We start from the raw sequence: 23,997 nt of genomic DNA on the forward strand, positions 1-23,997 counted from the left end.
TACATTTTGTAAGGTTTTGTTTTGAAATGAGCTTATGGGAAGAAGCAGAATGCATGGGGGGTATTTTCAATTTAACATTGTGGAATGCGAAAAATCCATGCTGACTATAGTATACAGCCACTCTCATGGCTATATAATCTGATATAGATGTCACTACTCTAGGAATCACTCTTGCTCGTCAGATACTGAATACACACTAAAACTCAAGAACTTTCAATCCAACAGGAAGAATAGCAAGTATGTAAACACATAAGAATGATCATGCTAGATCAGATCAAAGCCCATCTAGTCCAACATTCAACGTTGTCTCTGACAATATAAAACCATGCCACTGATTTATGTCTACTGTTATTTGTCCCCTAGCATCTTAGAGGTACAATGCTTCTGAAAACGGAGATTCCATATAGCTTTCATGGATAATAGCTACTAATAGACCTATCCTCCATGAAGTTGTATAATTGCCCTTTAAAGTCATTTCGCCATCAGCACATCTCATAACAACGAGGATACCATAGATTAATTAGATAATTGGATAAAGTTATTAGGATAGTTGGGGCAGTGTATGGGTGTGCCTGCCATCACTTGGAAATGACCTTCCAGTTCCCACTGTCTGGGCCATGCTGAATGCATCACCAATAAAAGAAACCTAGATGAGTTTTTTTTAAAAAAAATACATTTATAACAAATCATATTTCTTAATGTGTTGCAAGTAGATACATTAGAGAACTTTGTATCACTACATTTGAAGGCAAACAATCAAGTCTTTTGGTTAGTATTCTTCCCAAATTCTAACCTGATTTGGATCTGAATTGTCTCATTGTCAGTGCAGATGAAACTGCTGCCCCATAGTGGTAAGTCATTCATATTGGTGCAGAGATTAGGAAATTCTCTCCATGCCATCAAAAACATTTGTGGGGTAATACTGCTGAGGATTGTTGACATAATGTATGTAAATCACTTTGCATGCTATTAACGCTCTCTGTATAAAAAGCAAATGAGCCAGTATGTATTTATTTATTTTTATTTATTTATTTTATTGGATTTCTTAGTCGCCCATCTGGCTGGCCATCCAGCCACTCTGGGCGACGTACAATATGAACAAAATAACACAAAATGACACACCAATACAATAACATTAAAATCTAAAAGCGATAATGGTAAAATCTAGCCCACCGCAAAGGCCTATAATGGATAGAGTCTAGATCAGGAGGGGGAAACCTATCACCCTTCAGACATTGCTTAACTATGGTTCTTATCATCCCTGACCTTTGCCCTTGGTAGCTGGTACTGACGGGATATTGATTCCAACAATATCTGGATAGCCACCCATTCCCCAATCCCTTATCTAGAGAATAGGATGTAAACATAAGAACTGGGCTTATGTGTCCACTCTGTCATGAAGCTCACTGGGTGACTTTGGGCCAGTCACAGCCTACCTCACAAAAATAAAGTCAGTGGGAACTACTATCCTAAGGTCTTTGGAAGAATGACAGTTTGAAATATATATATATCACATATATATATCAAAAGCTTATTTTATTTTATTCATTTATATCTCACCTTTCCCCCAAAACTCAGACTCAAGGTGGTTTACAATAATTAAAACAAATATAGATAAAAACATACAAAAAGATATTGTTAAAATGTAATTAAACTTATTTCATCTAACCCATATGTTCCTCATTTATACAATGCTTTAGTGCAGGAATGAGGGACCTGTGGCCCTCCAGATGTTGTTGGACTCCCAGGTTCCTTCAGCCCCAGCCAGCATGGCCGACAGGCAAGGGATGATGGGAGTTGTAGTCCAGCAATATCTGGAGAGTCACAGCTTTCTCACCCCTGGTTTAGTGCAATATATTTTCAGATAGATATTATTTTATAAAAATGTTTATAAGGTGTGTAGATTACCTTCAGAAAATCAGTGCTGATGTGCAGAAGCAGCATTTAGTCATCTACTCCACCCAGGGGCATCACTACCGGGGTGCGGAGGGTGCGGACCGCACCCGGGTGACACCCTGAGGGGGGTGACACCCAGAGCCGCCCCGCCCCATGCCATTGCCCCGCGCCAACTTCTCCTCGGCGGTGGGTGGACAAGACCAAAAGCAGGCGCCCGCTCGCTGGCGGTGAAGCCGGGACAGGCCAAGACCAGCCACCCCCGTCCATGCACCCGGGAGGGCGCGTGCCGGAGGTCCGCACCCCCCCTCTGCACTCCCGCTAGTGACGCCGCTGACTCCACCCTCTTCACACTGTCCTGGGCAAGCTGACCACTTAAGAATGCCGTTTAGCAAGAATTCCCTGAGGTAAAAAAAGCAAGAGTTCCCTGAGGTAAAAACCAAAAAACCACACAAACTCAAAACAACATAGAACATGCTAGGGAATAATAATAATATAATATAATAATAAATTTTATTTGTTGGTCGCCTATCTGTCCAGGTTAGTGGACACTCTAGGCGACTTACAATAATAAAAAGCAATACATAATATACAATATAATATACAAACAAAACACAATCATCATCAAATTAAAACCAATTTCCATTTAAAACCTTGTAGAATCAATCCTCCCCAATCCCATAGGCCCACCTGAATAGCCAGGTTTTTAAGGCTTGGCGAAAACCCATCAGGGAGGGAGTATGTCGGAGACCGAAAGGAAGAGAATTCCAGAGGGTGGGGGCCACAATCGAAAATGCCCTCTCTCTGGTCCGCACCAGCCTAGCTGTTTTAACCGGTCGGACCGAGAGAAGGTCTTGTGAGGCTGATCTTGTCAGGCGGCATAATTGGTGATTCTGGAGGTGCTCCTTCAGATAGACTGGGCCGAAACCGTATAGGGTTTTAAAGGTCAACACCAACACCTTGAATTGGGCCCGGTAAACAACTGGTAACCAGTGGAGATCTATTAATATTGGCGTGATATGATCACAGCGACGGGTATGCTTAATCAAGCATGCCGCCGCATTTTGTACCAGCTGCAGCTTCCAGACCGTGTTCAGGGGTAACCCCACATAGAGCGCATTACAGTAGTCTAAGCGAGAGGAGACCAGGGCATGTATCACCCGTGGGAGCAGATGAACAGGAAGGTAGGGTCGCAGCCTTCGTATCAGATGTAGCTGATACTAAGCTGCCCGACTCACCGCCGAAACCTGAGCCTCCATGGACAGCTTGGAGTCAAGAATGACCCCAAGGCTGCGGACCTGGTCCTTCAGGGGTAATCTCACCCCGTTAAGCATCAGGTCCGTAATACCCAACCTTCCTCTGTCTCCCACAAGCAGCACCTCGGTCTTGTCGGGATTCAGCTTCAGCCTGTTCTCTCCCATCCATCCACTTACGGATTCCAGGCAGTTGGACATGGTATCCACAGCCAACTCTGGTGAGGACTTAAATGAGAGATAGAGCTGAGTGTCATCCGCATATTGGTGACACTTCAGCCCAAAACTCCTGATGATGGCCCCCAGCGGTTTCACATAGATGTTAAACAGCATGGGAGAGAGGATAGAGCCCTGTGGCACCCCACAATTAAGAGGCCAAGGGTCTGATACCTCATCTCCCAAAGCTACCCGTTGGTGCCTATCTGAGAGATAGGAATGGAACCACTGTATCCTGTTGGATCGCCTAGAGGGATTATAGTGCCCCCTATTCCTAATCCCTCTAGGCGATCCAACAGGATACCGTGGTCAACGGTATCGAAAGCCGCTGAGAGATCTAGGAGGACGAGGAAGGTATACTCTCCCCTATCCAATGCCCTCCTCATATCATCCACCAGAGCGACCAAGGCTGTTTCAGTTCCATGCCCAGTCCTGAAACCCGATTGGAATGGATCTAAGTAATCCGTTTCCTCCAAGTGTGTCTGTAACTGTCTGGCCACCACTCGCTCAATCACCTTGCCCAAGAATGGTAAATTAGAAAGGGGGGGAAGGGAGCCAGAGACAGAGCAAAAATGGCTTCTAAATTATTATTATTGTATTTCCCAAGGCAAAAAAATATAGTTGCAACTTACAACCTACTAGAGGATTTACAGTTAATTTAGACTGATTTGAAAAATGACTATGATTGATTGCCACATTCACAAGTTCCATATTCAGTCTGGGTAGACAACCTATGTAAATATTTAATATGTTAATTACCATTTTTGATAAAGATCCTAAATGCGATAGTTTCAACCAGTCACCAAAACATCAGTTTATAAACTAGCATTGGTGTCTCTTTTTTGTTCTGTGCAGTCGCCCAGACATGGATGCAGAAGACTTGAGGTCAGAGACCTGCAAGGGGTGAGCAGGGGTAAGAATCCTCAGGCCTAGGGGCCAACCTTCCTCTTCTCCCAGGCATTTTAGCATTTTAACATTTTAACATTTAATATATAATTATTTAACATCTTAACATCGTAATATTTTAACCAGTTTAATACTTTTTTAACAGTTAATATTTTAGTATTGAGTTTTGTACTTGTCTATGTGTTTAATCATGTTTTGGTTTTTGGTATAATTTTTCTTCATTTTTAGTTGTTTAATAATGTTTAAATTGTATCGGATGTTATATGTTGTGAACCGCCCAGAGAGCTTCGGCTATGGGGCGGTATAAAAATCTAATAAATAAATAAATAAATAAATAAATAAATAAATAAATAAATAAATAAATAAATAAAATGTGGCCCACAGACCTCTCTGCCTTTTTTGCAGCCACATCGCACTGTTGGCTCATATGCAGCTTGTGATCAACAACAGAGTTGAAGCAGCCTTCAAGACCTGCACCATTATATTGCACTTGGTTGTAATTTGGAGGTTTTCAGAGCCAGTTCTTTGTCTGGATGTTATTCACAGCAAATTTGGGGCTGTATCCAACTAAGTTATATTCGGACCCACTGAAATTTATGAACCTAAATTAGTCATGTCCATTGTTTTCAACAGGTCTACTCTGAGTACAACTAACATTGGATAGAATCCCCTTGCATTGGGCTAGCTCCATGGCCCACCACTAGCATTGCCTCCTGGATCTCTACTCAGCTCTAGCTTTGATTCTACAGTGCACATGGCCTCCAGTCTGCTTCTGTGCAGATTCACTCAGTCCATGACAGCCCCACCTTGCACCATGGGATTTGATCAAACAAGATTGGCCATGTGGTATGTCATACTAAAACCGGGTAAATAGAAAGCCTTAATTTGTTTATAAACATAAAACACCATTAAAATAATAATTAAAGTAACTGGCTCATCCAGAAAGTTTTAAACAGCTGCATAGGCCTGTCAGCATAAAAACATCATCAAGAGATGTCTGAAAGTCAAAAGTGAGGATGCCTGCTGAATCTCTGCTGGAAGAGTGTTCCATAGCATGAGACTGGTAACAGTAAATGCCTGACTGTTGGTTGAGGCCAGTCATGTCTCTGTGACACATGGGACAACTAACAGTGCTTCTCCAGATGATCATTGAAAGTAGGAAACCTCAGCAAGGAAATAAACACTTTGGGGTAGCATTTTAAATGAAACTGAAAATGACCAACACGCAGCAGAGAAGATTTTAAAAAAATTAGTAGAGAAACAGATCAGACTTACAGATAGACAAAAGAGAGATGGCAGGCCCAGGCAGTAGCAAATGTTTTCATCCTGTTCCACTCCCCAAAATATTCCAGGAATGATGTCACATAATCATGTTTTTTTTTACGTGGAGATTGTAATAGTGATATGATAGCCCAAAGGCAACAATGCTTTTTGAGAAAGATCTGGGAGTTAAAATGATTGCAAACTAACACAAGGCAACAGTGTGGTGCAGCATGTACCACATATAATCAGCACCACTTTTGTTATAGACTGCCTGATCTGGAGCATAGTTTCCATGACTATGAAAGTAATGATGCCATTCTACTCAGCACTGCAGAAAAACCATCTGTGGCCTACCTCCATTTGGCCTCCACAATTGATTCTAAATGGCAAAACCAGTGAAAGATGGTGTAAAGGATCTGGGTGTACTTAGCTAAAAGAAAAGATTAAAGTGGGAGGACACATTAATGTAAAGGCATGCCATACTTCAGTTGAGATGAATTAAACATTAGCATTAGTTGTGCACTTAGGTGCCACTAATTTCCCAACTTCCTTTGGATTGCATCCCAGGTATTCAGAACTGATAAACATGGCATCAGTACAGTTTGATTCTGTAAGATAAACCACTTGATAAACATTCAATAAATACTCAGTTAGGGTTGCTGAGTCATTCTGGGAAAATCTGAAGGAGTGCCCTAAGCTAATAACACAAACACATTCTGCTGATTGAGTGCTTTGCTGGTTTTGTCTGTTCAAGATCAGTTAAGATGTGTCATGTACCATGTATGCAATTTTTACTAAATATGATTGCATGAGGAACTCATAAAGCAATATTTTGACCATTGAGGTAGCCAGGAATACACTGTTAGGAACGCTAATGGCAGCTAAAACAGTAGAGCAGACAAAAAATGTGCATGATTGCTAATAACTGGATTCAGAGTATTGGGGTGGGGGTTATGTCTGGCCTCAGAGGGGTGGGAAATGCTGGCATCCACATAAAAATGAACACTATGTTGTTTATGCTGGCGTGGGGGCAGAGCCAGCATTGGTCATATAAGTCTGTGCCTCTCCCATCTGACCCTCTTTTGTTCATGTTCGGTGCCCGCCCACCAACCCTTAGTTACAGTATGATTATAATTATTAGATAAATCTATATCCTGTCTTTCCTCCCAAAGGAGCTATGAGTTGCAAAAACATCAGTTAAACATTTAACTATTAAAAACATGTAAAACATGTAAGATCATATGTATATAAGATCATATGTATATAGTATATTCACTAACAGGGAAAAAAACCTTGAGGTTTAAGAATGTGCTTCTGTTTCTGTGAATATGTGAAGCATAGCAACACTTTGCAACACTAAAATAACTCCAAAAAACAATTGTGGAAAAATGGTACTGACTATTCTGCAGAATAGTTTACACTGGACACAAGGAGTATCTCAGTTTACACAAGATAAAACAGTGGGAGGGGAAATATATTCTAGCAAAATTCTAGGTGTGCTCTATGTTTTTAATTGACTATGCCCACCTTTCCTTAAGTGAAGTGGTTTAAACATAGGAGGCTGAATACATGCATCTTGGGCAGGCCAAGTTTGCTTTTTCCAACAGCTAGAGCCATTGCTTAAGTAGCAACTTATTGTAATCAGTCTGATTTTACATCAAACTGCAGTTTCAGATTTAACTGTTAATGCACCCAAAATAGAAATAGAACATAACTTCCAGTTTGAAACACCATCATATGACATTGACCAATAAAAAGGATTTTGAAATGAAAAAAAAAATTGATACAGATGTCTAGGATGAATAATGAGAGAAATATAATTTTGTAGGTTAAATTCTCTATAAACGGTAATAATACAGGAAAGAAGCAAAGTAAGAAGAACACCAACAAACATCAAAAATGTAATTCTCCATCTTTGGAGATGGCAGGTGTTGCCACCACTCACCATATGCTCAGAGGCACATGTTGCTGACTTCTTCCAAGCTACACAGGAAGTGGGTTGGCCTGTGAAAGACCAACCCAAATGGTGTTTGCATTTTGACAAATTTGTAGGGCAGTACAATATCTCAGAGAGGAGGTCAGGTCTCCTGCTCCCCTGGTGCATTCGCTGTAGCTGCCCAATTTCCCTGCTTTTTAAAGTTTGATAAAAATATCTGTTGGCTATAGGTATGTTGTTAAACTGAAAGGGTTTTTTCTTTTTGCCTATTAGTGAATTTCTCTGCTTTTTAATCCAGGAGGTAAGAAATGGGATCCTGTGCAAGCTTGCTGAGAATGAATTGACCATTTGCATGCTTATTGAGTTCAATGGGATTTACTCCTCTGCAATCATGCTTAAGAGTGGTGAAAGTGACTACAGAGGATGGGGAGGGGAGGAGGAGGAAGGGCAGGGGAGGAGGAGGGAGGGGAGGAAGAGCAGAGAGGAGGAGGGGGATGGGAGCAGGCAGGAGGGAGAGGAGAGGAGGAGGGCAGGTTTGATCATTTGCATGCGTATTGAGTTCAGTGGGATTTACTCCTGTGCAATCATGCTTAGGATAGGTAAAACTGACCATGGGGAGGGAGGGCTGGAGTGGGCAAGGGAGGAGGAAGAAGGAAGGGGGGAAGAAGGGAGAAGGAAGGGAGAGGAGAGGGGAAGGAGGGGAAAGGAAGATCTGATCATTTGCAGGTTTAATGAGTTCAATGGGATTTATTCCCATGCATTCATGGTTAGGATAGGTAAAACTGACCATGGGGGAGGAGGAGGAGGAGGGAAGAGGAGAGGGAAAGAGGAAGGGAGGGGAGAAGGGAGCAGAAGGAGGGGAAGGAAGGCATTGGAAGGGGTGGAGGGAGGGGCAAAGGAAGGGGGAGAGAAGGGGCAAAAGGGAGGTGATGGGAGGGAGGAGGAGGAGAGGGAAGGTTTGATCATATGCATGTTTATTGAGTTCAGTGGGATTTACTCCCGTGCAATCATGCTTAAGATAGGTAAAACTGACCATGGGGGGGGAAAGGAGGGGAGGGAGCGGGAGGGGGAGGGGGAGGGAGGGGTTTGTAAGGGGAGGGGGAGGGGCAAGGAAGGGAGAGGGAAGGGCCAAGAGGGAGAGGATAGGAGGGAGGAGAAGGGGAGGGCAGGTTTTGAGATTTTGAGTATGCTTTTTGAGTTCAGTGGGATTTACTCCTGTGCAATCATGCTTACTATAGGTGAAACTGACCTGGGGGAGGGGCAGGGAGGGGGGAAGAGGGAGGAAGGTGAGGAGGAGGGCAGGAAGGTGAGGGGGAGGTAAGGAGGGGAAGGGGAAGGGGAGGAGATTGGGTGGGTGGGCGGTGGGCAGTAGGAAAGCCTCTTTCCTTTCCCAAAGGAAAACATTGTGGACAGTATCATTGTTTTTCAGTGTTTCTCCCACCTTTTTATTCTAAACCAGACACATGTAGCCACCGACCCAAATTTAAACCAAAGCTGTCACTGGCCACATCCACAGTTATTTCACTTTAGACAGTCATGGCTTCTCCCAAAGAATCCTGGGAAGTGTAGTTAGTGAAGGGTGCTAAGAGTTGCTAGGAGATGCCCTGTTTCCCTCACTGAGCTTCAATCCGAGCAGATGAATGTTAAACCAGTTTGGCCACTGGAGCTCTGTGAGGGGAATAGGAGTCTCCTAACAACTCTCAGCAGAGCCAGTGTGGCATAGTGGTTAAAGTGTTGGACTACGACCTGGGAGACCAGGGTTTGAATCCCCACACAACCATGAAGCTCATTGGGTGACCTTGGGCCAGTCACTACCTCTCAGCCTCAGAGGAAGGCAATGGTAACTCACCTCTGAATACTGCTTACCATGAAAACCCTATTCATAGGATTGCCATAAGTCGGAATCGACTTGAAGGCAGTCCATTTCCATTTCAACAACTCTCAGCACCCTTCACAAACTACACTTCCCAGGACTCTTTGGGGGAAGCCATGACTGTCAAAGTGAAATAAAGGTCTGGCGTGGGTGTGGCCGCCTGATTAGCCAAGCCAAGCAGCTATGAGTCTGGCTTTTAGAACACTGACAGGTGGTTCTTACGAAGCATACCCGGACTTATTTTGACTTTAATGTTGAATTTCTTAAATTAATTAAAAATCAGCCAGGATTTTTTTTAACTTTTAAACTGCAGAAGATGAAGGTCAGAGTATGGGGCAAGGTCAGTAAGAGGTACTCTGTGAACATGGCTGAGTTTTAATTAATTTCAACAACTTAGGAGAGCACTGGCAGAAACAAGTCAAAGGGAGTCTGTTTTTCTCTGTCTTTGTACACTTTGAACTCTCAATTCTCTATGACTGTTTTGTGTATCGCCGTGAAAATTTAGAGGGTTGTTAAGCAAGCGTTTCTGAGTTCAGAACTATAAGTTTTGTAAGGTTTTGTTTTGAAATGAGCTTATGGGAAGCATCAGAATGGCATTGGGGTATTTTCAATGCAACATTGCAGAATGCGAAAAATCCATGTAATATGCAGTATATATACATATACATCTACAGTATGCAGCCATTCTTGTGGTTGTATAATGAGCACAAATGCCAAGAAGGATTTTTTGCCTCTCTACCAATTGGCATGGGGGGGGGAAAGGTTTTTTCACCTATTTCACCGACTGGTTACCCTTTGGAAAGGGTGTGAGGGTTGTATTTTATCACCCTATTTGTTCAATCTATATGCAGAACATATACGGAAAGTGGGATTGGACCAAGATGAAGGAGGTGTGAACATTAGAGGGAGAAATATCAATAATTTCAGATATGCAGATGATACCATACTACTTGCAGAAACCAGTAATGATTTGAAACGATCGCTGTAGAAAGTTAAAAAGGAAAGCACAAAAGCAGGACTACAGCTAAACATCAAGAAGACTAAAGTAATGACAACAGAAGATTTATGTAACTTCAAAGGTGACAATGAGGACATTTGAATTTGTGAAGGATTATCAATACATTGACACAGTAATTAACCAAAATGGAGACAATAGTCAAGAAATTGGAAGAAGGCTAGGACTGGGGAGGGCAGCTATGAGAGAACTAGAAAAGGTCCTCAAATGCAAAGATGTCGTTGTGTTGTTACGTGCCTTCAAGTCGATTTCAACTTATGGTAACCCTATGAATCAGCGACCTCCAATAGCATCTGTCATGAACCACCCTGTTCAGATCTTGTAAGTTCAGGTCTGTGGCTTCCTTTATGGAATCAATCCATCTCTTGTTTGGCCTTCCTCTTTTTCTACTCCCTGCTGTTTTTCGCAGCATTATTGTCTTTTCTAGTGAATCATGTCTTCTCATGATGTGTGCAAAGTATGATAACCTCAGTTTCATCGTTTTAGTTTCTAGTGATAGTTCTGGTTTAATTTGTTCTAACACCCAATTATTTGTCTTTTTCACAGTCCGTGGTATTTGCAAAGCTCTCCTCCAAAACTACATTTGAAATGAGTTGATTTTTCTCTTATCCACTTTTTTTACTGTCCAACTTTCACATCCATACATAGAGATCGGGAATACCATGGTCTGAATGATCCTGACTTTAGTGTTCAGTTATACATCTTTTCATTTGAGGACCTTTTCTAGTTCTCTCATAGCTGCCCTCCTAGCCTTCTTCTGATTTCTTGGCTACTGTCTCCATTTTGGTTAATGACTGTGCCAATGTATTGATAGACTTTAACAAGTTCAATATCCTCGTTGTCAACTTTAAAGTTACATAAATCTTCTGTCATCATTACTTGAGTCTTCTTGACATTCAGCTGTAGTCCTTTTGTGCTTTCCTCTTCAACTTTGATCAGCATTCGCTTCAAATCATTACTGGTTTCTGCTAAGAGTATGGTATAGTCTGCATATCTTAAATTATTGATATTTCTCTCTCCAATTTTCACACCTCACTTTCACAAAAGATGGATTACTGAACACTATCACTTCTATCACTAGAAGCTAAAATGATGAAACTGAGGTTATCATACTTTGGACACATAATGAGAAGACAGGATTCACTAGAAAAGACAATAATGCTGGGAAAAACAGCAGGGAGTAGAAAAAGAGGCAGGCCAAACAAGAGATGGATTGATTCCATAAAGGAAGCCACAGACCTGAATTTACAAGATCTGAATAGCATGGTTTATAACAGATGCTATTGGAGGTCACTGATTCATAGGGTTACTATAAGTCATAATCAACTTGAAGGCACATAACAAGAATAACTTTGCTTACCTGGGTGGGAGTTTGGCAGGTGATACAGGGGGGCTAATTAACTCATAAATTGATTAGGTGACCACGGTGGGACTGTGACACAATTTAGAATTTTAGTGAAGAGGAATTCTTTAGCTTTCTCATTCAAGACTGTGAGGTCTGAGGGATGGGGGAAAAGAACCATCTTGGAACTAGCTGGGTTCACACATCCTGGAGTTATGGTCTAGGGCTTACAGGGCATCAGTGATCAGGTATGCCTCCCTCACACCTGAAAAAGTTATGGCCAGATGGGAAGGGGAGAGACAGCTCATCCTAACTTAAGGCAGCAATGGTTGCAAGGCAGTACCTGCATGATTACAGTCCTGCATAATCTGAAACTTTTCTGCACCTACTGAAGACCTTCCTCTTTCAACAAGCCTTTTAAAAAGAGACCTTTATTATTTATTTATTTATTAAATTTATTAGTTGCCCATCTGGCTGGTTGTCCAGCCACTCTGGGCGACGTACAAGATAAAAAACAATACATTAAAACGTTAAAATTTAAAACCATAACAGTAAAAACCTAACCCACCACAAAAGCCTGCCTGAAGAGCCAGGTCTTCAAGGCCCGGCGGAAGCTCATCATAGAAGGGGCATGGCGGAGATCATTTGGGAGATTATCCCAGTCTGCATCTGTGTTGAAGGCATATAACAAGAACAACTTTGCTTACCTGGGTGGGAGTTTGGCTTTTTAAGATGGCTTTTTAAAAAATATATGTTTTCCAAGGTTTTTTTTTAAAAATATGTTTTAAAATATTTTGTTTTTAAACTATTTTAAAGTGCTTTTAGTGTTCTTGTTTGCCACCCTGGGTTCCTTCTGGGAGGAAGGATGGGATATAAATAAATAAATAAAATAAATAAATAATATAGCCTCAGACAGTCCTGCTCCCTCCATGCAGCCAATGTTCATTTGTTGGATGTCAAGTCTGCATAAGGGGCTATGTGTATAGACCCTAACATGTGAATGCCTCATATACCTATTTGCAGGCCACTTTTGGGAGTACAGACCTTACAAGGCAGCTTACATAACTATAAAGCATAAAATATATTTAAAAAAGAAAATCCAGACAATATAGATCAACAGCATAGAAATATGTAAAATGCAGGGCATTAAATTTAAATGCTATTAAAACAGCAGCATAGCTTCCAAATAAACGAGTAACAATACTGAAGCATTTTAAACAACAGCTCTATAATTAGGACGCCTTTTTTAGGAGAGGCAGCCCAACATTAACATGTTTTTAAAACCAGCGTAAAAACTTGATATGTTGGGACCATGAATACATAATTGAGGAAGGAGTTCCATAACCTGGGTGTGGGCAACCATGGAAAAGGCCTGTCATGCCCACCAAAAGACTCACCCATACAGGTGGGTCTACAAATAAGACATCTGAAGCAGATCTTAATGCCAGGGGAAGGTTCATAGGTATGTAGGTGGTCCTTTAGATAACCTGATCTCTAACTGCATATGGCTTTAAAGTTTGAATACAGCGCTGAGTTTAGAAATGCACTGGTAAGTAATACAACTAGCACAGATTTGATGTCACGTGTTCTGATCCCAACCAACATCTGGGCAGCTATATTCTGCACCAGCTGAAGTTTCTGAAGCGTCTTCAAAAGCATTCCCATGCATAGTGCATTATATCAGCCTTCATTGAGGGTGCAGGGTTGGCTGGAGGAATTAAGATCCTCCCCCATGCATAGAGAAGAACACATGGTTAGGATTTTAGCTGTAGGGCTATGTTGAATATTCTCCACTTTCATTTTTTTGGTTAAAAAAAAAGATGATTTCAGTGAGGTGGGAATTTCTCCAGGAAAATATTTAGCCAATGAATATCAAATATTCATTTTCCTGTTGAGTACTTTCCCCCTGCCTCTGACTACAGTTTCTATGGTGCCATCCCCTCCTAGATTGTTTATGATTATGGACTATGATTTTTGTTGGATAGGATCCGTTGGCCAGTGTCAGTTCAAAAGCATCCCATCAACCCAGGCTGGTATTGATTCAAGTTCATTCTTTGTCTGCAAGCCACTACTTTTACCAATTCATTTTTCCCTCCCACAAAAAATGATAATCATATTGATATTTTGAAAGGAAATATCAATAAATGAAGGGAATTATTGATAAAATTATTGTTCTTAATTGATAATTGTTTTTAAAAATTTCCATGAAAAATTGCTATATAAAAATTTGATCCACATGATAGAAAATAAGTGGATTAATGGAAAATTCAGTATCAGATCCAAATTGGGTGGAATACTAGCACATCCCTGATTATTATTACCGCTATACACACAGTTTAGTGATCTGTGAAGCTAGAAAACATTTGTTCAAGCTTTGTCAGCTAACTTGGCTGCCATGATCTTATACAAAGCCCACACTTCCCAATTTCATTCTCAAATAATCTATTTGATTGTATGTAATATGACATTTTCTTAAGGACTGATGTCTGACGCAGGTGTCACATATGTATTCTGAGTCACTAAGTCAAAAGGATGTTGCTTCTCTTTCTAGTTGTATGGAATTCAAAGCCTTGTGTGCATACAAGGATCTGTTAGTTCTCCTGTCCTCCTTTTATTGGCTAAAAATCCTTCCTACCAGACACCAACTAAGGAATTTTTTCAATCCTGCAAAAACATTAAAATAGGCTGTGGGCAAATCTAGAGGGATCTATAAAGATCCCAGTTGTGGACCACTGACCAGCAGGTGAACTTCCTGGTTCTCCTGACCTTATTTTGTGGTTGACTTCATTGTGAAATGGAGTGAATAAAGGAGTTTTGGAAATTTTGGGGATGCCCTGCTAGCCATAAAATCTTTTTCTACAACATAATAAATAAGACCTTTTATTTAAGAAATATTGATTTCTTCTATTTTAAGCTTTTTTGCCAGTTTTAGACATTCATGTAAACTCTGATTTCCTTAAACAAATTCAGTTTCGCTTTTTAATTGCATATTATGCCTTGTGGGTTTCCCATCTGCTTATCCATTCTGCTACTTTTGGAAGCATGTGACCAGATTTGCATACACACATGGTTTATTACATAAACTTTTTCTTTTTATATTTTTATGTGATAAACCTTTCTAGAAGGTTTGAGTCTTTTGAGGGTCTTAGTAATAAACTGGGGCAGGGCAGGTCGTTAAAGAAAAACCCTTTGCCATGTAGTCCTTCACGTGATTCCCTCCCAATCACAGATCTCCAACTCAATATGATGGCATTGTGACATAACAAATAATATTTGGCCTGTGCTACTGAGGGAAAGAAAGCTATCGACAGTGAGACAAAGTGAAGATTTAAATAAATGAACATTTTTGCACAGTGGCCCCCAATTGAAAAATGGAGACATTTTCTGCACTGTTGGAAACTTTAATGAAAAACTGTCAGTGGCTTCATCTGAGCCCTCTCAGTTATAACATCTCTGCTATTTTGTCCACTAATGGTGGCCTGAACACACTTATTCATGAGTGACTCAGTTATGATAACGTGTTCTCTGAACTAATAGCTCTCAGATTGGGATTTCCCCATGAATTCCTTTCAGAAACAATAGTTAGTCCAAATCTAAAATCCCCAAGGTATAAAATCCCATCCTTGCCTGGAAAAGGAATTGCCTCAAAACTATAAGGTTTGTTTGATCCGTAAAGTTTTAGAGCTCTAGTATATGGATCTGCCTTTTCCCCCCGTCTATACTTTTTAGATGTCTTTGTTAACACTGGTTTGTGTCACTATTGTAGAGAAGTCATTAAACTGTCTTTAAAATGAAGCATAAATCTTTTGGATTCTTGTTATTATTACCAGAAAGAAACACAAAGAAGAGTTAGCATACCAATGCATATTATGGCTGTGTGTGTGTGCGTGCGTGTTGAGTACATTTTTACTCTCCCTCCTATTTTATAGGAGAGGGAGAGGGAAAATTACATTTTGCCTTGGGCCAGACTGATTGGTAATACCTTCAGATACTTTTAAGTAGGCGCCACAAATTGTGTAAGCTCTGACCTGCTGGCTTACAGCCTAGTTCACATGACAGAGATATCTGATGGCTTTGCCAAGTCAAAGCAATGTAGAAAGGTGCTTAGGAACTGAAAGGAATGTTGAAGGTATCCTAGAGCGGTGGTTCCCAAACTTTGTTCCTCCTTGGACCTCTTGAAAATTACTGATGGCATAGGCAGAACACTTAATTATTTTTCTGCCTGCTGTAGCAATTGTACTGTACTGTGTCATTTTTTAATTAAAAATGTTATATTTTATTTTATAGAATTCAAATTTTAATGCAATAGAATGCTTCTTCTATTTCTTATGAATATCAATTCTATGAAGTGCAAATTGTAATACAATTTGTTGTAGTTATGTGCCTTCAAGTTCATTACGACTTATGGAGACCCTATCAATCAGCATCCTCCAAAAGCATCTGTTGTAAACCACCCTGTTCATATCTTGTAAGTTCAGGTCTGTGGCTTCCATTATGGAATCAATCCATCTCTTGTTTGGTCTTCCTCTTTTTCTACTCCTGTTTTTCCCAGCATTATTGTCTTTTCTACCGAATCCTGTCTTCTCATTATGTGTCCAAAGTATGATAACCTCACTTTCATCCTTTTAGCTTCTAGTGATAGTTGTAGTTTAATTTGTTCCAACACCCAATTATTTGTCTTTTTTGCATTCCATGGAATCTGCAAGGCTCTCCTCCTCCAACACCACATTTCAAATGAGTGGATTTTTCTCTTACCCACTTCTGTCACTGTCAAACATTCACATCCGTACATAGAGATTGGGAATACCATGGTCGGAATGATCCTGACTTTAGTGTTCAGTGATACATCTTTGCATTTGAGGGCCTTTTCTAGTTCTCTCACAGCTGCGCTCCCCAGTCCTAGCCTTCTTCTGGTTTCTTGACTATTGTCTCCATTTTGGTTAATGAATGTGCCAAGGTATTGATAATCCTTGACAAGTTCAGTGTCCTCATTATCAACTTCAAAGTTACGTAAATCTTCTGTTGTCATTACTTTAGTCTTTTTGACGTTCAACTGTAGTCCTGCTTTTGTGCTTTCCTCTTTAACTTTCAACAGCATTCGTTTCAAATCATTACTGGTTTCTGCAAGTAGTATGATATCATCTGCATATCTCAAATTATTGATATTTCTCTCTCCAGTTTTCACACTTCCTTCATCTTGGACCAATCCCACTTTCTGTAGGATATGTTCTACATAGAGATTAAACAAATTTTTTGTTTGTTTGTTTATTATTTGATTTATATCCCGCCCTTCCTGCCAGCAGAAGCCCAGGGCAGCAAACAAAAGCACTAAAAACACTTTAAAACATCATAAAAACAGACATTAAAATACATTAAAACAAAACAACTTTAAAACCATTTTTAAAAGCTTTAAAGACATTTTTTTAAAAGGTGAAAAAACAGGGTTTTTTTTTTTTTTTAAAAAGGTTTAAAAGCATATTAAAAAGCAATTGCAACACAGAAGCAAACTGGGATAAAGTCTCAACCTAAAAGGCTTGTTGAAAGATGAAGGTCTTCAAAAGGCACCAAAAAGATAACAGAGATGGCGCCTCTCTAATATTTAAGGGTAGGGAGTTCCACAGGGTACGTGCTGTTGGGCTGTGACCCATAGGCATTACTGTCTCTAGTTGTTTTCCATAAAGCCTGCAAGTTTGGAGAAGTAACTGTTATCTCTTGGCCTGAGAGTGAGCAGACATCCAAGGCCAGCGGTTGTCATGGTAATGTGAGATAGCAACTGGGAAAGTTCTAACAGAGTCTGTAAGTTGTGTCTTCTGAATATTGCCTCTGAACTGAGAGGTTCTCTTCTGTGTTTACCTTTGGAGAGAGATGTACCAGAGGGGGGGGGGACTGAAGAAACTCTACATGTATTTACTCTTAAGCCTTTGGCCGTAATGTCTTAATAAAGACTCTTAACATGCTCTAATGCTCTGAAGAAGTTTCTTGCTCAACTTAACTCCAACGTAATGTATGCTGTTTCACGCAACAACGCACACACATCAACAGGGGTTATGGGCCCAGATCCACAGCGCATTACACGGGAGTAAGTTGCTGGTCTGAACGGCAGACGGAGTTCCAGAGGGCAGCTTGATTGATTGTACCAGACGGAGGTGAGCAACATGGCTGTAAACCTGTCTGGGGGTGGCTTGCCAATGGAAAGATTGACGGAAAAGAATTATGGCAGCTGGAAGCCGAGGATGCAGGCTTTGCTGATAAAAGAGGATTTATGGGACACAATAGATGGACCCACTCCGGCGGTATTGACTGCGGCCTGGACGCGTAGAGATCAGAAGGCGCAGGCTTTTATACTTCTGGCTCTATCTGACTCTCAACTGCTACACGTGAGAGATGTTACAAACGCCAAACAGATGTGGGACGTGTTGGAGGCTCTTCATGTGCAACAGACTGCGGGATCTAGATTGTGTTTGGCACGGAAGCTTTATCAAATGCGCTTCACGGGTGAGTGCGAAATGTGTGAGCATCTCACAGAATTCAGACGCCTGTTTGCTGAGCTGACGGACCGAGGCGTCGAACACTCTGAACTTCAGAAGACCTATCTGATCCTGGTTTCGCTCGATGGGACTTGGAATAATATGGTCATGGCTTTCGAAGCCATGCCTGACGGAGGTCTGAACGTTGCATTTATTGAGGAAAAGCTGACCCAGGAATGGCAGCGGAGACAAGAGGCGAAAAGTGCTGAGGAAAAGCAAAGAGCCAAGCTGAAAGAAGAAAGCAGCAGCAGACGGGAAAACAAGCAAGAGCATCAAAGGCTGAAGGCTTGTTATGCCTGTGGGACTCGTGGGCATCTCCAGAAAGACTGTGCAGTCAAGCGCAACTCCAGGGAAGGAGGCTTGAAGCAGGGAAGTGTGAACTTTGTTTGTAAACAGAAGTCTCAAGATTTAGGACCTGTTAACTGGCTTCTTGACAGCGGTGCAAGCCATATATTAATTAAAGACAGAAGTTTGTTTTATGCTTCAGAAGAAGTGCAGAATTTTGTGCAACTTGCAGATGGATCACATAAAAGGGTGGAAGGCCGAGGACTGGTGAGATTTAATAAACTTGGGATAATGTCAGAATGTTTGTTTGTTCCGGAATTGGCTCATAACATATTGTCAGTCAGAAAACTGGTGAGTTGTGATTTTTCTATATTGTTCCACAAAGACCAATGTTATATAATGAGGGGAGATCAAGTGTGTTTGCAGGGAAGCCTTAATGATTCACAGTTTGTAATAAAGAGCAGTCAAACAGGGTGTGCTGTGTTAAACGCTGAGGCACAGGTACATCAGGACTGCGTTCATGAATGGCATCAAAGGCTGGGGCATGCAAACCTTGACACGATTAAGAAAAACCCCATGCATAGTGAAAACATGAAATTGAAGGATTGTGGACAGATAATGGATTGTGATTCTTGTCATAAAGCTAAAATGACTATTGCACCAATTAACCGGGAGGCTGAAAGAACCACAACAGCTCCCTACCAGCTAGTTCATGTTGATTTATCAGGGCCAATAAATGCTTCACGAGGAGGTGCGAAATTCTTTATGGTACTGGTTGATGATTTTACGAAATACACTCATGTTTATTTGCTTAAGCAGAAAAGTGAAGCTGAGCAGAAGCTGAAACTGTTCATTAAGAGAATCGAAACTCAACATGACGTTACTGTGAAAGCGATTCATTCAGATCAGGGGGGGAATTCACAAGCAAAGCGTTAAGTGACTTCCTTGAGAGTAAGGGAATACGCCAGACTTTCACAGCTCCTTTTAGCCCGTTTTCCAATGGATCTGCTGAGAGAAAAAATAGGGTGCTTCAGGAAGCAATGAGAGCCATGCTGATGGATTGCAGTTTAGGGAATTCCTTCTGGGGAGAAGCAATTCTTTATGCGAATTACATTCACAATAGGGTATTACACAGTGCACTTGGAATGTCTCCTTATGAGAAAATCACTGGCAGAAAACCGAAAATACAACACATTCTAAAATTCGGGGCAAGGTGCTGGATCCACATTCCACAGGGAAAAAGGAGGGGCAAGCTTGCGCCGAGGGCACAGCAAGGTTTTGTTTTGGGATTTCAGAATGCATATTTCAGAGTTTGGTGTCCAGAAACACAGCAATTAATTCTGAGCAGAAGCATTAAAGTCTCAGAAAAACCTTGGGATCAAAGGGAAACAGTTGTTCTTACAGGGTCAGATGACACACAAGAACAATCATTTAAGCCAGATCTTGACATTAAAGTGGAAGGCACACAAATACCTCTCAGAGATGCTTTGAATGAGCTCATTTGTGCAAAACGCAGATCGAAGAAACGTAAGGCTGAGGAAATGGAATCTCCTGCGCAGGCTGTGCCAAGCACAAGCACAGATGGGGGGGCCGAGAGAGCAGAAGCTCTGGTACATTTAAGACGTTCTACAAGATCAAACATAGGGAAACCACCTGAAAAATTCACAGTGGGGTTGGTATCCAGTCCTGGAATGCATAAACTGGTGGAAATGGATCCTGACACTTTGTATTTGACATGTGTACAGCCAAAGTTTGATTGAATAAAGTTTTAGCTAAATGTGCAGAGATGTTCTGAAATGTACTGCAATGTACTGAGATGTAATATGGATCTGTATGATGCAATGTATTGAAATGTATTACCTTTGTATTGCTGAAATGGAAAAGTTATAGATGCAATGGAAAGTATTTGCAGTCTTAATGAAAAAAAAAGGGGGGTATGTTGGGCTGTGACCCATAGGCATTACTGTCTCTAGTTGTTTTCCATAAAGCCTGCAAGTTTGGAGAAGTAACTGTTATCTCTTGGCCTGAGAGTGAGCAGACATCCAAGGCCAGCGGTTGTCATGGTAACGTGAGATAGCAACTGGGAAAGTTCTAACAGAGTCTGTAAGTTGTGTCTTCTGAATATTGCCTCTGAACGGAGAGGTTCTCTTCTGTGTTTACCTTTGGAGAGAGATGTACCAGAGGGGGGGTGACTGAAGAAACTCTACATGTATTTACTCTTAAGCCTTTGGCCGTAATGTCTTAATAAAGACTCTTAACATGCTCTAATGCTCTGAAGAAGTTTCTTGCTCAACTTAACTCCAACGTAATGTATGCTGTTTCACGCAACAACGCACACACATCAACACGTGCTGCCACACTAAAGGTCTGTTTCCTGTATTGTGCAGAACGGACCTCTTGATAAGATGGTATCTGCAGGAGGCCCTCACCTGCAGAGTGCAGTGATCGACTGGGTATATGAGGGATAAGACGATCTTTCAGGTATCCTGGTCCCAAGCTGTATAGGGCTTTGTACACCAAAACTAGAACCTTGAACTTGGCCTGGTAGCAAATGGGCAACCAGTTATTTCAGCAGTGGGGTGACATGTTGGCGATACCCTGCCCCAGTGAGCAGCATTTTGCACCAGCTGCAGCTTCCAGACCAATCTCAAAGGCAGCCCCACATAGAGCACATTACAGTAATCCAGCCTGCAGGTTGCCAGTACATGGACAACAGCGATCAGGCTATCCCAGTCCAGAAACGGCCGCAGCTATCTTACCAGCCAAAGCTGGTAAAAGGCACTCATAGCCACTGAGGTCACCTGGGCCTCTAGCAACAAAGATGGATCTAGGATCACCACAAGATTATGGACCTGCTCTTCCAGAGGGAGTACGACCCCATCCAAAGCAGGCAATTGACCAATTCTCCTAACTCAGGAACGTCCAACCCACAGTGCCTCCATCTTGCTAGATTCAGACTCAGATTATCGGCCCTCATCCATCCAACCACCGAGTCTAGGCAGCGGTCCAGGGCTTGCACAGTCTCTCCAAATTCAGATGTTACAGAGAAAAAGAGCAGGGTATCATCAGTGTACTGCTGACACCTTCCCCAAATCTCCTGATGACCGCTCCCAAGGGCTTCATATAGATGTTAAGCAGCATGGGAGACAAGATGGTACCCTGCAGCACCCCACAGCACAACTACCAGGGGGCTGAAAGACAATCACCCAACGCTATTCTCTGAGAGCAACCCTGGAGATAGGATCGGAACCACTGTAAAACAATGCCTCCAATACCCATCTCACCAAGTTGGCCCAGAAGGATACCATGGTCAATGGTATCAAAAGCCACTGAGAGATCAAGTAAGAGTCACAGGGTCACACTCCCCCTGTCCTCCTGATAAAGATCATCCATCAGGGCGACTAAGGCCGATTCAGTCCCATAACTAGGCCTGAACCCAGACTGGAATGGGTCAAGATAATCTCTTTCATCCAAGAGTATTTGCAATTGCTGCTCCACAACACTCTCAATCACCTTCCCTTAAAAGGGGGTATTTGCGACGGGTCAGTAATTGTTGCAGACCAATAGGTCCAGGGTGGGCTTTTTCAGGAGTGGTTACATCACCGCCTCTTTCAGGGGAGCTAGAACCGCTCCCTCCTGCAATGATGCATTGACCACACCCTGGATCGGTCAAACCCCCTTGGCAAGCTTTAATATGCTAAGAAGGGCAAGGGTCGAGAGGACATATTGCTTGCCGCATCATCTCAAGCACCTTGTCTACGTCATCAGGCCACATCAACTGAAACCGTTCCCAAGAAGTTGCAGCAGACGTTGCACTGGACATCTCATTGGGGACTACAGTAGATGTGGATAGGGCATCAAGACGGCTACGGAGGCGAGCATCTTTACCCTCAAAGTGCCTTGCAAACAATTCACAGTGGGCCTCCGAAGGGTCTAAAACTCAATTTCATGGAGTTGATGTCAACACACCCCTGACAATATGGAAAAGCTCCACTGGACAGCTATCTGAGGATGCAATGGTGGCAGAGAAGTGGGCTTTCTTCGCCGCCCTCACCGCCACACAGTAGGCATGGTTATGATGTTTTATTCGTGCCCAATCAGCCACACAGCACATCTTTCACCACTTGCACTCTAGCCGTCATCCAGCCTGTTTCATTGCCGTTAGCTCACTGGTGTACCAAGGTACAAACCAGGCTCCACAATGCCAAAGAGGGAGCTCGGGGGCAACCATGTCAAGAGCCCGATGCACCTCTCTGTTCTACAGCATGACAAGAGCTTCAACAGGGTCACCTGGTCTATCTACTGGGAACTCCGCCAGGACATTCAGGAATCCAGTGGATTCCATTATTTATTTATTTATTTATTTATTTATTGTATTTGTATACTGCCCCATACCCGAAGCTCTCTGGGCAGTTTACAGCAACTAAAAACATCAAAAACAAACATACAAATTTAAAACACATCTTTTAAAAACAATTTAAAACATCATCTTAATCTGTCCACCAATAATAATAATAATAAAATTTTATTTATGAGTCGCCTATCTGGCCGAATTAACGGCCACTCTAGGCGACGTACTTTATACAATAAAATACAATGTAAAACCACAATCAATGAATAATCTAAAAAAAACCCTTCCAGTTAATAGCAGCATAAAAATTAATCCACTCCAGAGATCCTGTAAGCCATGTATGATTTCATTTTATATGTTTATCAAAATAATATGTCCCTGCTATTTTATTTACAGCCCCTGACAAAGGCCTAAATACACACAGGCTGAAACGCATTGGGCTTGGATTATAAATAAAATATTTTTCTAACATATTGGGGTTCCCCTCTTCTTTTTCTCTTCTCTGGTTTTAGATGCTAGCCACTTTTAGCTGTTGGTCACCGGAGGAATCAGACAGGTTCAACACTCCAAGAGTTTTACAAAGAAGCAGTACATAATGAGCCGCCTGGAAAAGCCTGTAAGAAGACTGCTCAACCGTGGCCCCATCTGATTAAGTCAAATCTGCCTTACAGCTTTCTACATATGTCACAACAGCCGTGAATTTATGCAATTTGGCTTCACCCTTAGGCAAGGAGTGTCAGGTGGGTTTTAGTGTACACATAAAACAAGGGTTGAAGAGTCTCTTCTGAGAATGAGGCTGCTGGGAATGGGTGATATATTGTCAAAAATTGAACATATTCAGTCTCTAGCAACTCTATTGGTATGCCATCTGTTTCTGGTGATTTGTTTCTTCCAAGTATTTTAAGAGCAGCTTTCACCTCACATTCTAAAATTTCTGGTTCTTCATCATACAGTTCCTCCATGAATGAATCTGTCATCCTCGCATCTCTTTTATAGATTTCTTCAGTGTATTGCTTCCATCTTCCTTTTATTTCATCTCAGTCAGTCAGTGTGTTTGCCTGTTGATTATTCAACATCCCTACTCTTGGTTTAAATTTCCCTTTAATTTCTCTAATCTTTTGGAACAGGGCTCTTGTT

At 41.6% G+C, this 23,997-nt stretch overlaps 1 long non-coding RNA gene across 3 annotated transcripts in view; it reads left to right on the forward strand.

Moving 5' to 3' along the window:
* The window catches only part of LOC133382224 (uncharacterized), a 105,208-nt gene extending 81,602 nt beyond the window's left edge, over nucleotides 1–23,606 (forward strand). For 2 of the 3 annotated variants that reach the window (XR_009761857.1, XR_009761858.1), the window contains 2 exons: nucleotides 4,218–4,275; nucleotides 23,373–23,606. This is a non-coding gene — a long non-coding RNA (uncharacterized LOC133382224). Of the gene's footprint in view, nucleotides 1–4,217; nucleotides 4,276–4,673; nucleotides 4,722–23,372 lie in introns of those variants that run through there. The other variant, XR_009761859.1, reaches the window with a different exon arrangement.
* Nucleotides 23,607–23,997: the final 391 nt, after the last annotated feature.

The sequence above is a fragment of the Rhineura floridana genome, chromosome 3 (genome assembly GCF_030035675.1).
Source record: "Rhineura floridana isolate rRhiFlo1 chromosome 3, rRhiFlo1.hap2, whole genome shotgun sequence".
Taxonomy (NCBI): Eukaryota; Metazoa; Chordata; class Lepidosauria; order Squamata; family Rhineuridae; genus Rhineura; species Rhineura floridana.